At 37.4% G+C, this 11,636-nt stretch overlaps 1 protein-coding gene across 22 annotated transcripts in view; it reads left to right on the forward strand.

Moving 5' to 3' along the window:
• The window catches only part of FOXP2 (forkhead box P2), a 607,270-nt gene extending 606,353 nt beyond the window's left edge, over nucleotides 1–917 (forward strand). For all 22 annotated transcript variants that reach the window (XM_054559697.2, XM_054559694.2, XM_063726142.1 and 19 more), the window contains one exon: nucleotides 1–917. This exon is cut by the window's left edge and continues 2,295 nt beyond it. The gene's annotated coding sequence lies outside the window, so the exon portion shown is untranslated.
• The last annotated feature ends 10,719 nt before the right edge of the window (nucleotides 918–11,636 follow it).

Below are 11,636 nucleotides of genomic sequence, written 5' to 3' on the forward strand. Positions count from 1 at the left end.
ATTAAAAGAAAGATGGGTATGGTGAAAGATGGTTTTCAGTCATCTAGGATCCTACTGTTAAGGATTATCTGAAAGGAAAAATGGGTCTTTCAGGTGCATGTTCAAAAGGCTTTGATGGACTGGAAGTAACTGGGAGAGTTGTACCATCAGGAGGGTGGCCTAAGACTACAATGCTAAAGTATGCATACCTCAGTTAGAAAACTTTTGAAAGGAAGTCTCAGCCACAGAATGCATATACCTGTAGAGTTTTGCATGGGTTTTATATGAATACAATTTTAAAAAATAGCTGCTTGCACATTATACCAGAAAAACCTCCAAAACTGCAATTGCTTTGAAAATAGATTTTAGGTTTTTTGGAGTTTTCTGAAATGCTTGGTCTGTATTTTGATAATTGTGCATATTATGTAAAAATGTTGGTGGACCCATAAATGACCAGACTTTTTCTAAGAAAAATGTTGCTTTAATGCATTTCATGAATTTTTACTCTTATATCATTGCTTGCTAGTAATAGCAAATCTGCTTTTCTGCATCTGCTTTGCGTAGCTATTGTAAGGCTTTGAACTAATGTATGTATTTATTGCTTGAACTTCTGTGCATACCTTATAAAGCATAATGTCTGACAATTTAAATGGCTCATGTATTCTTGCTTCTATCATAAGCTGATTTGGGGACTATGATCTTTTGTATACAGCAAATTTTAAACTGTAGCACAAACATCTGTTTATGTATTGGTGGAATATACCTGTTTTATTTATCTTTTTTGAGGTAAACTAATTTTTGATACTTTTCATTACTGTGTACTATGTTCATACTTTGAATTCTCTGACGTTAGAAGTCATGGTTGAGAATTGTAACAGCTGTTATTCGTTCTGTATTCATGGCTTTCACTGCTGAATAAAATAAAGGACCAAACCTAGGATTTGAAAGAAAACTGTCTACCTCTAACACCAGGGAGTTATCAGATTTTATTTTACATAGTTTTAGTCTACAAAGACACAATTGCTTAAACCTAGTGGACTTAAGGCTTATATTCTATGTGGTTGGATTCGTGGCACAGTTGTACTATTTGAAAATCAATTAAAATTTTATGTGAATGTTACAAGTATTTGGAAGAATTACCACTAACTGGGTTTTCTTTAGATAACTCAGATATGGAGAAAATGTCATCAGCATTCTGTGTCTACAGCTGCTTAACTTCATAAGAATGCATTTCTTTGTGATTAGGGAATCGAAGAATAGTCAGCTAGGAATAGAGCTACAGAAGTACACTTAAATAAACCATCCTGGACTTTAATGTCTCTGGGCAGATTCAGTCACAAAATCCAATATGATATTTTGTAAAGTTTTCAAGTTGGACATTTACATTTTTGAGAATTTTGAGACTTCATCTTACACATGCCAGTATTAACACACATTTGGACAATAGCTTTATTAAGTCTATAAAGCTATTGAAAGGAACACGGCTTACCCTTGTTATTTCACTAGTTCAGGTTGCAACGAAAGGTTTTTTTTGTCCATGAACACTTGGCATATCTTACTTAGCAAAAAAGAAGGATGTACATTTTACTATAGAATTAATGTATGAACAGTGTGTCACTGCTGTTGGATGTAAAAATGTATATGAAACCATTTCATTCACTTGATTACATTTCTGAAGTATAAATAAAAAAATCTAATTCTTTTTGACCCATTTATAACCAATAGGATTTTATTCTTTCGGAGAGACCATTCTTCCATGCCAGAGCCAAGTCATAAATTTGTGTACACATGTCCCACAATTTGTTTAAAATTATTTTCTTAGGGATTGGGGATTCATAAACCAGACCATACTCAAATGTAGTCAATAAAGATGGAGGCTGCTTGTCAAATGCATTCCATTAAAAACTGTCTTCATGTTCCAAATTGCTTCCCCACACACTCATCTCATGTTTTCGTGTTTTTATTCTGATACAATTTGACATTATAAATTCTGAACATTAAAAAATGCCAGGGGAAAATATGATTACACTTTTTAACTTTATGACATTTTTTGCTTTATTGTCTTCTTTTGTTTTGCCTCTGGATATCAGTCACACCCACAGCATCCAGCCATGGTTTAGGGGAATGTGTCGGAGATAGGTAAGTAGCTTCCAAGGAAATGCTTTTTAGGATATTAGGGATCTGTTCCAGACCCATATTAGTGGAAAAAAACAGGCAAGATAGGGCCCCAGCATTAGAAAATTTCACTTCCTACTTTAACCTAACTTCCAAATCTCCTCACGATCAAAAGTAAAGGGAAAATGTATCTGTTGAGAATTTTTTAATTTTATGCATAACTTAATATTTTCTGTCATCCTAGTGAAAGGATACCTTGACTAAAGGACTTTCCACAGGATTAAAAAATGGTTTTAAAAAGAAGTATGGAAATGAGATTAATGTCCTTGAACATTACATTTTTTTCTCTATCAATTAGTTGAAAGTAAGTGATTACCAATGTATCCTGTCCAGTGTATTTTGTTAACTTACTAAAGGCTACATAACAAGATGTGAATCCAGTCTGAGCATTTTCTATACTTTAATATAAGGAGAACAATTTAGAGATTAGAAATAACAAGAAATGAGTAAAACTGATTTGGCAGATGTTTTGTACATAAACCTAAATTCAAACTCATGTGTTCCTGTAGTTTAAAACACTTGTTACCCAGATATTTTGTGCTGTTGAATCAATGGAGGATTCAGGTGCTTTGTAAAAAGTTGGTCACTAAATTACTTCTGAATTTTTAAAATAAAAAGACAAAAAAGATGTCAACTTAAAATCTAACTAAGCAGAGAAGAAATACAGATGGCAAGTCACACTTTAAGTATTTTCTTGAATAAGTGTAATGAAGGCTAAACATCCAACTCCCTACCGTTTCAAATATTTTACAAAAGGATATTAAGACAAATCCTAATGTTCAAATGCTGATGAAGGAAAAGATAATAAGCTCTATCTTTTCGCTTTTTTTTTTTTTTTTTTTTTTTTTGGTTTTTAACTGCATGGAAAACTGTAAACACCAAGGCACAAGATAACTATAAGAGAATGTGTAACTTGAGAAAATAAGACGTGGCTTTACCCACAATTTAACGTACTATTCCCTTTACCCTCCGTATGATCGGTCGCCATCAACACCGGCTAAATGAAACTGTGTGACACCTGAATAAATGGAAAGACCAGCCATAGTAAAACAAAGAGTTTATAATGTTGCACCTTACAGGTGATGACCATATTGCTTAAGCCAATATATACACATAGGCACTCACACACACACATGCTCCAGGAAGAAAACAAAATCAGAACCTTAAGCTCCGGATACACATTAACGGTTTCACACTCTGTTGTGAAGGTTCACTTAAAAATCTTTGAATAAATATCAGTCAATCTCTTTTCTAAAGCTGAAGCTGATCTTATCCCCTAACTTCATGGGTTTTTAGTTTCCAGCACTCTTACAGAAAATTAAAACATCCACATTATAAAAATTGTCCCTCCTTTCATATTTGAGGATCTTTGGGATCAAAGGTTTGACAGCGAATATTCACATCCAGAGGTGACGATGAACAGAAAGAAAAAATGAAAAGAGTTATTAAAGAAAATGTTCCTGTTATGACTAAACATGATATGTATTTTTTCAACTCTTCATGTCATGATGATAGCACTGAAGAGGTCATCAATTTGAAAGTGGACTAGCTGTGTGATTCCCTTCTCAGTCACTCGTAGATCCTCATGTTCAATAGCAATTTGCTGTTGCCTGGTGGAAATTGTGTAAAACAGCTTGCAGGTTCCCGTGATAACATCCAGGGATGCTGATGTGAGGCAAAGCCCCTAAGCCACCATTCTCTTCCTCCCTGTGGAGGCAGTGGACATCCCTGGAGTCATGGGAAATGATGTAGGAAGAACACCTGACCTGGCCTCCCTGCTTTCCTTTAAGTGTACTGATAGGCTGCTATAGAAAAGGCAACATTTTTAAATTACCAATCCTCTTTTCTCAAATGTGCTGGGGGAAAAAAACTCACAAGAAGTCTCAGGGAAAAGTCATAAAATTTTAAAAAGACACTTCTAATATAAAGTTATTATGATAATAAATTCACACATTTTCCATAAGCCAAAAAAATAAGCTTTTCGGAGAACAAAAGCTAAGGAAAATCTGGGTGAGCATTGAGCAAGTCCTTGGAGTTGAACTGTGCACCAGTATTTAAATGTTTTATTTAATGCCCTTCACCAAAGAAAGGAGCTCCTATACAGTTAATCCGCAAGAAACCAAATCAACCCAGCCTCAATAGGGCTGAGGCTCAATAGAAATGTTTCATCGGCAAATATTAAACCTAGATGTTGAAAGTCTTATAATAATAGCAAATGCTTGCTAGCAATGCCATGCATTTGTTTGTAGTTTTGAACTCTCTGATAATAGAAATCAGTTAATTTCAAAGTTAATTAAAAAAAGATTGCAAATAATAAAACATGAATTTTAAAATCATTTTACAGATGCCACTGTTTTCCCCATAACCGCAAAATGGTATGTGAGCCGCCTACAATAATCCAACATTTTTGGTTGTCTCCAGTCTGAGACACCTTATTTACCACTGTGGAGGGTTTGTTTAATACTCATTGTGATGCATAATCAGATAGTTGTGTTATTTGACAATACTTATTTCACCAACACGTATCCCATCATTTTAGAAATAGTCTCCACCACAAAATGGAAATATCTCATTAATTCTGCCCTCTGCATAAATTTAAAACTGTTATTATTAGATAATGAACATGTCAATAGTTGTCATGTTGCTAAAAGAATAGTCTTGAGCATTAGTATCCTAAAATTTTAGAGGGGGGGCATTTTGACACTAAAATTGTTATTTCTAGCTTTTAGAAAAAATCACTGGGTCATTTGAAAAGTACATATGATACATAAAATTTGAGAGACAGTCACCTTGAGATCAGGCATTCAAAGAGGCTTCAAGTACTTTGGCAGAATTTAAGTGACTTATTAAGGCTTATTTCCAAAGTAATCAAAATCAGAGGAAAAAAGTTTTCATGTTGTGTGCCAAAGAACTCCAAAGTTATGGCTTGAACAGAAGAATTCATTTTTCCTATCTCAGGTGTCAGAAGCAATTACATTTAAGCCCATTGGGAGGTTAATAGGTAGCAACTTTTTGTTTAGAGATCACTGTAATTAAATCAATAAGTTTTGCATTCTCACTGAGTCACAAAAAACATCCACTCACTTGCCTTTTGACTTTTAGGAAGATGCTAACAGTATTCAATAATTCAATGTGTTCATGACTGAGCTATATAACACAGCGCTTTTTCGTGTGAGGGGATTCCTGTTCCAGCCCAATGGAAAGAGAGCAGTGACGGGGGACTAACAAGCTAGATTGTGTTAGTCACACAAGGTCTAAGAAAAGTAAAATTGAAAGTAGGCTCTGTATCTGAACTGCAAAACTGGTTTCATGTCATTTGCCAACTCTAACATGGATGCATAGCGTCTGCCTGGGGTGCCTGGCACATAATAGAGGCTCAGTAAATACCTGATGATGGTTCTGAGGCCATACCTTTCACTACACAAGAAAAATGTGCCATCATCTACTTGTGACTTCTGCCACGAGGACAGGAAAGGGAGTAAGACAGGAGGTCCACTGATTTTCCAATTCATTTTTGTTTTTTTGATGGCAATGAGAATAGAGGGTTATCAGTAGATAGGGTCTATGAGCTGGGAACAATTTCAGATTGGCATATTAGGCACTAAAAGAAAGTATGTGGAAAGTGTAATCGATGGAAATTTTCCATTTGGTGAATTTCTGTTACACATAAAGACCCAAATTTTATTACACTTGATAGGTACTCAGGGACTAACCAAAATTATTCCATTCTTAGGGAGCTGAGACACCTGCTAAGTTGCATCCAGGAGGCTCTTTCAGGGAAGACTGAAGTCCGACCTCTTTGGGTTATAAGACAAATTCCTTATTCTCTCATTTCTAGCCAAGCCTTTGGATCAGTGTGCAATCTCTGTTTGCCATATAGAAGTGAACTTTGGGAGAAAGCTATGTCTTTCTCAAAATCTTTAGTGTAAATAGTTCCAGTTGAAACAGTTTCCCCTTCTCTAGTACTAAATGAAGAGACCTGGGATGAGAACCCCTGAAACTCTCCCTTAATGAAGAATCTCAGTTGGAATCTGGCTGTGTTTATCTAACCATGTTTCTTAGATCCTGCCTGGATGGAGAGGTAGATGACAAGAATAATTGTCCAAGCAGTAATTTCTGGATACAATCCCTGCTATTCAAACTCCCGGAATCCTGTTTCCTGAGGCCCTCATTCTTGTGCATGTGAGGCCCATGGCATAGCTCACAGCATCCCTCAGCCGGCCATGCCAATCCCTCCTCAGCAGTGCAGCCTCCCCTACTCTCCCTGTGCTGCCTGGTGCTACCCGTGCAGCTACAGCTGGGGTCCCCACTGCCTGCTGATGCCACCCCTCCATCACCACTGGAGTCTGGGAAGACTGCCACGATGGGGCCACCCTTTTTGACAAGGTCCTGCCCTGCCTCTGCTCCCCTTGTTTCTTCCTGGAAGAGAAGATCCTGCTTCCTGCCTTTGTGTTAAATTGCATTTTGACAAAGGCATTTTGTGGCCAATAGTCACAAGACAAAACTGATGTTACCCATTTTATCATAAAGATAAAGCTCACCCTCTCTCATTGGACTTACTCTTTCAGGTTACCACAGCCTCAAACCTTCTCTGATGCTTAAGAGTTTGGCTTCTGTTCTCTTCAAGGCTGGGCTGGATCTGAAGATAACTTGATTAGTTCTAGGTAGAGGAAAAACCCTTAGCTTGTAATAACCTTTTAAATACTACTATGACACCAAGATGCTATCTCTGTCTCTTTCTCAACTTAAAAGGGGTGAAAGTCCTTTTCCTATTTAGCATCATGTTTCAGATGTTGGGTAAAGACTCTTCCACCTTCTCCTTTCACCATCATCATCACCACTCTCTTGTCAAATGTCTCAGTCATGTAAGTCAGCCAATGTCTCCCCTGTGCCTGTTATCAGACCCTGAGGAAAATAGATTCCTCTCCAACAAGAAACCAACAGTGACAAGTATATCCTAGTCCAACCAACAGAACCAGCTCACTTTAAGTCTCTTTCTGTACTGTTCTAGGGCAAATGTGTGTAAGAGGAATTTCTGACCATGCATCACAATTGTCTTGAGAGTGGATGCTAATGTCCCCCTCAGACCTCCTTGCCACTTTTCTTGCTTTTTACCATTCCTCCATGGAGCCATGAGCTCCTCAGGCCGGTTAGGCAGTGTTCAGGTCAAGGGTTGTCAAGGACTTCTTTCCTTGAAATATATTGGATTAGGAGTTTGATTCCAACATGTAGTTGTCCAAACATGTAGTTGGTACATTCAGGAATTAAACTTCAGGAGTTGATATTAGAAGACCTCTTGGCCAGGTGCAGTGGTTCACGCCTATAACCCCAGCACTTTGGGAGGCCGAGGCGGGTGGATCACCTGAGGTTAGGAGTCTGAAACCAGGCTCGCCAACATCGTGAAACTCCGACTCTACTAAAAAACACAACAACAAAAAAATTAGCTGGGCATGGTGGTGGGTGCCTGTAATCCCAGCTACTTGGGAGGCTGAGGCAGGAAAATTGCTTGAACTGGGAGGGCGGAGGTTGCAGTGAGCAGAGATCATGCCACCGTACTCCAGCCTGGGTGACAGAGCAAGACACTGTCAAAAAAAAAAGAAAGAGGAAGATGAAAGAAAGAAAGAGAGAGAGAGAGAAAGAAAGAAAGAAAGAAAGAAAGAGACAGAAAGAAAGAAAGAAAGAAAAAAAGAAAAAAAGAAAGAAAGAAAGAAAGAAAAGAAAGGAAGGAAGGAAGGAAGGAAAGAAAGAAAAAGAAAGGAAGGAAGGAAGAAAAAAGAAAAAAGAGGACCTCTTAAAATTCTTCATCTCTCTAGCTGAGGTTGCATTTCTAATGTTCATTATAGGGTTTAGAACTGTGGAATGAGAGCCTACTCTAAGAATCAGGAATTGAATAGGACCTAAAGAGAAACAGTCACAAAATCCTAAACAGCAAAACAAGCAAATGTAGCAGGGGAACTTAAAGGACGTTTCAGGCCTTCAGGGTAGGTGGCAAACTGCCACAGGATTTCCCCTATTGCCACTTTTTGAAAAAAGCATACTGGGTAGAAAAAAATTGGTCTCATCCAAGTTAACATGTCTGATTCTAAAAATGGAGTATAATTGAATCAAGGAAGCAAGTCTAGTACATGGGTGTGGAAGGCATTGAACTAGGTCTCTGGAGATTTATCTTCTACTGTGATTCTTTCACTGATTCAGTCAGTTGCCTTGAACAGATTATTCCGTGTCACAGTTTGCTCATTTGTGTAGAAAAAAATAGTGTTTCAACAGATGTCCTTGAAGGTCCCTTTCAGCTTCAACATCATCTGATTCACTCTCTTAAAAATCTAAACCTGATGGCTAAATTCAGTAATCATGATCTAAGAAATTATTTTTTTCAAAAGGTAAAAAGAAAGCAAATGTGTGCAGCTTTTGAGAGCTAATCAATATCCAACTTCAATAAATAATGAGTTATTTGTTCTGATTGAGAGAAGCTGAGTTGGAATGAGAAGACTGGATGGTTTAGAATCACAAATCTTGGTTTCTGAGCTATTTCACCACTAACTGGCTGTGCCGCTATGGGTCATAGCAGCTGGCTGTGCCTCTTTGCATTGAAAGTGCTGTGTGAGAGAGAAAGAACTAGATAAAGGAATGGGATAGGAAATGAAGGCAGGAGGAGGAAAAATCATGGCACACTGGTCTGGGTAGATTCTGAATCCATCTGTAAAAACCTGAGGCCTTGCGAGTTCGGCAGTTCAGATTTCTTAACTGAAGGATGGGGTGATGAGAATATCTACTTCACAGGGCTTCCTGATGGAAGACTCTGTAATTCAGTATACTCATTTATTCGACAAATATTTATTTGGTGTTGATGACAAACCAGATGCTTCCATAGGCCTTGGCGAGCATAAGAGTGAACAAAGACCAATAGAAAGCTCTACCCTCAAGGAGCTTGCATCCCAATTAGTATAAAAGGATCATAAGTACATAAGTACCGCGACAAGTGCCTGGCACATAGGAATTGCTCAATAAGTGTTAGCATCATTGTTGTTATTTTTAAGTGGAGGAAGAAATACGTAACCTTTTTAAAATGTAGTCATCAGAAACTTCTTTGCATAGAATCCAACTTTTCTATATCAAAAAGTCGTTCACTTTCTTCTCCATTGTTCTTTATTTCCTATTTTCTTTGGTTTGGTCTCATTAAATATATCCAACTCTTGGGTTGTTTGTCAACTGACAGTAGGGTGATACATTTACCAATCAATTAAAAATATAAAAAAAAAAGGATACAAGTGGAAATTAGGTTGAAGAAAACGCAGCCCCGTTGCCTCCTCTTTTCCACACAAGGTAGGGTGGCCCATTGATCTCTGCCTGTGATTATCTTTCAATCTAATTCTGCGGCCTAAACCAAATATGCGTAGCTGGGCTTTCTCTTTTGCTTTTCAAGAGTCCACTTGGGAAGCCAGTGGAAAACACTGGCTCTTTTTTTATCTCTTTAGAATTGCTTCCATAGCAATCCTAACTCTACTTCAGGCAGTGTGGGTTCCTCTGGCTGAATGGAGGAAAGGAAAAATATAACAGCAAACTACAGACCAAAATTAACCTTTTAAGACTTTTCTTGCTACACTTCAGTTATCATATCTGTAATTTATTTTAAAGCTCTCTAGTATATATAACATGGTTTATAATATGTGTGCGTAAATTAAATTTACTAGATCCTAGGTGTCAGATACTATTTCAAGTTTCTTATTTAATAACATTACTCCAAGGATGACTGGGAAGCTTTGGAAGAGGTTAATCAGGACTGTACCCTCCAGAGGTGGTTTTGACAAACACTTGACATAACATTAGCTAAATCTTCTGCAGAAGGTTTGCTCATTAGCAAAATGAATACAAAGAACTTTTATTAATTGAATGAGTAGAATTTAAAATGTGTGATATTGATGCTTTAGAGGAGGATCAAAAAAATGTGTAATTGATTAGAGAAAAAAATATGCGGGGTCTTCTGCCCTTGTAGGAACAAGGACAGGCCATCAGGGTAGCATCTTTGGATTGACTCAAACTCCATTAGATCCTCTGTAACACTTACCAGAAAATTATTGCTATGATCTAAATGTTTATGTCACCCTAAAATTCATATGTTGAAATTCTAACCCCCGAGGGAATGGTATTAGGAACTAGGGCCTTTGGGGAGGTGATTAGATCATGTTGGTTGAGCCCTCATGAATGGAATTAGTGCCCTTACAAAAGAGGCCCCAGAGAGGTAGCTCACCCTTTCTACCATGTGAGGACACAGAAAGAAAGCACCATCTGTGAACCAAGAAGCAGTCCCTCATCAGACACTGAATCTGCTGGCACCATGATCATGGACTTTGTCATATCCAGAACCGTGGGAAATAAATTTCTCTTGTTTATAAACTACCCAGTCCAAGGCATTTTGTTATAACAGCCCAAATGGACTAAGACGATTTTCTGGCCTGATTCTAGTAGATAAACTGATCCTGTCTTCTGAGTAAACCTAATGACTGGCTCTTTTCAGAGTGCCTAAAAGGTAAGAGTGAGAACATGCTTGATCTTACAAGAACTGGTTAGTAAATATTATTGTATCTAATAATAAATAAAGGTATGTACTTGTGGCAGACTTTGGTGTAAAACTTACTTTCTATTATAATACACACCTTACCAGAGCGGAGAGGTTGTTGGGAAGGAACATAGTTTCCCTACCTCAATGACATCTGAATGGCATTTATGCAAACACCCTGAAAATGGTAAAAGGCCATTTATAACATGGTGCTCACAAGGGGCAATAACAAAGCATGATCCAAGATGATCTCATTAAATTTACTATAATTTAACAGTCTACCTGCACAAATAACGAAATGCTGGGAGTTGCAAATGCAGAATAATTAATTTAAAAATAAACGTATTACCGTAAATTTTATTATTTATTGTTTAACTTTATTCTTAACGTAGGTTTAATTCAGTCTAGGAAACTTTTATTAAGCATTTATTTTGTGATAAATAATTGATTAAAAGCTGGTCATACTAAAATGAAGACTTATTGCCCTTGAAAAGTTTGGAGTTGTGAGTGACATAGGTATATATATTCATATTCCTACAAAGGTAGAGTTATGCACAGAATGGGTAGGTAGAGTCAGCCAGTAGTGTGGGCCTTGTTTGGGCTTCTTAAGATGACTATTGAGCCAAATCTTAAAGCATGAATAAAAATAACTGATTAGAATAATGACTTAGATATATTGACCATTTATATATCTATCAAACATATTTAATGGGGACACAGGCTGAGACTAGAGGTTCAGATCTGGTGAAGGGGGCATGCAGTAGTCCAGATGCATTTGATGATGACTTCAACTAAGACACAGCTTGGGAGGAAGTGGTGGGTATGGGTTAAAATACATTTAGCGAGTAAAATGTATAGGTTTTGATGGTAGAGTGATTGAGGATGACAAGAAAAAGGGAGAACTTGGGTGGCTCCCTGATTTCCT

The sequence above is a fragment of the Pongo abelii genome, chromosome 6 (genome assembly GCF_028885655.2).
Source record: "Pongo abelii isolate AG06213 chromosome 6, NHGRI_mPonAbe1-v2.0_pri, whole genome shotgun sequence".
NCBI lineage: Eukaryota > Metazoa > Chordata > Mammalia > Primates > Hominidae > Pongo > Pongo abelii.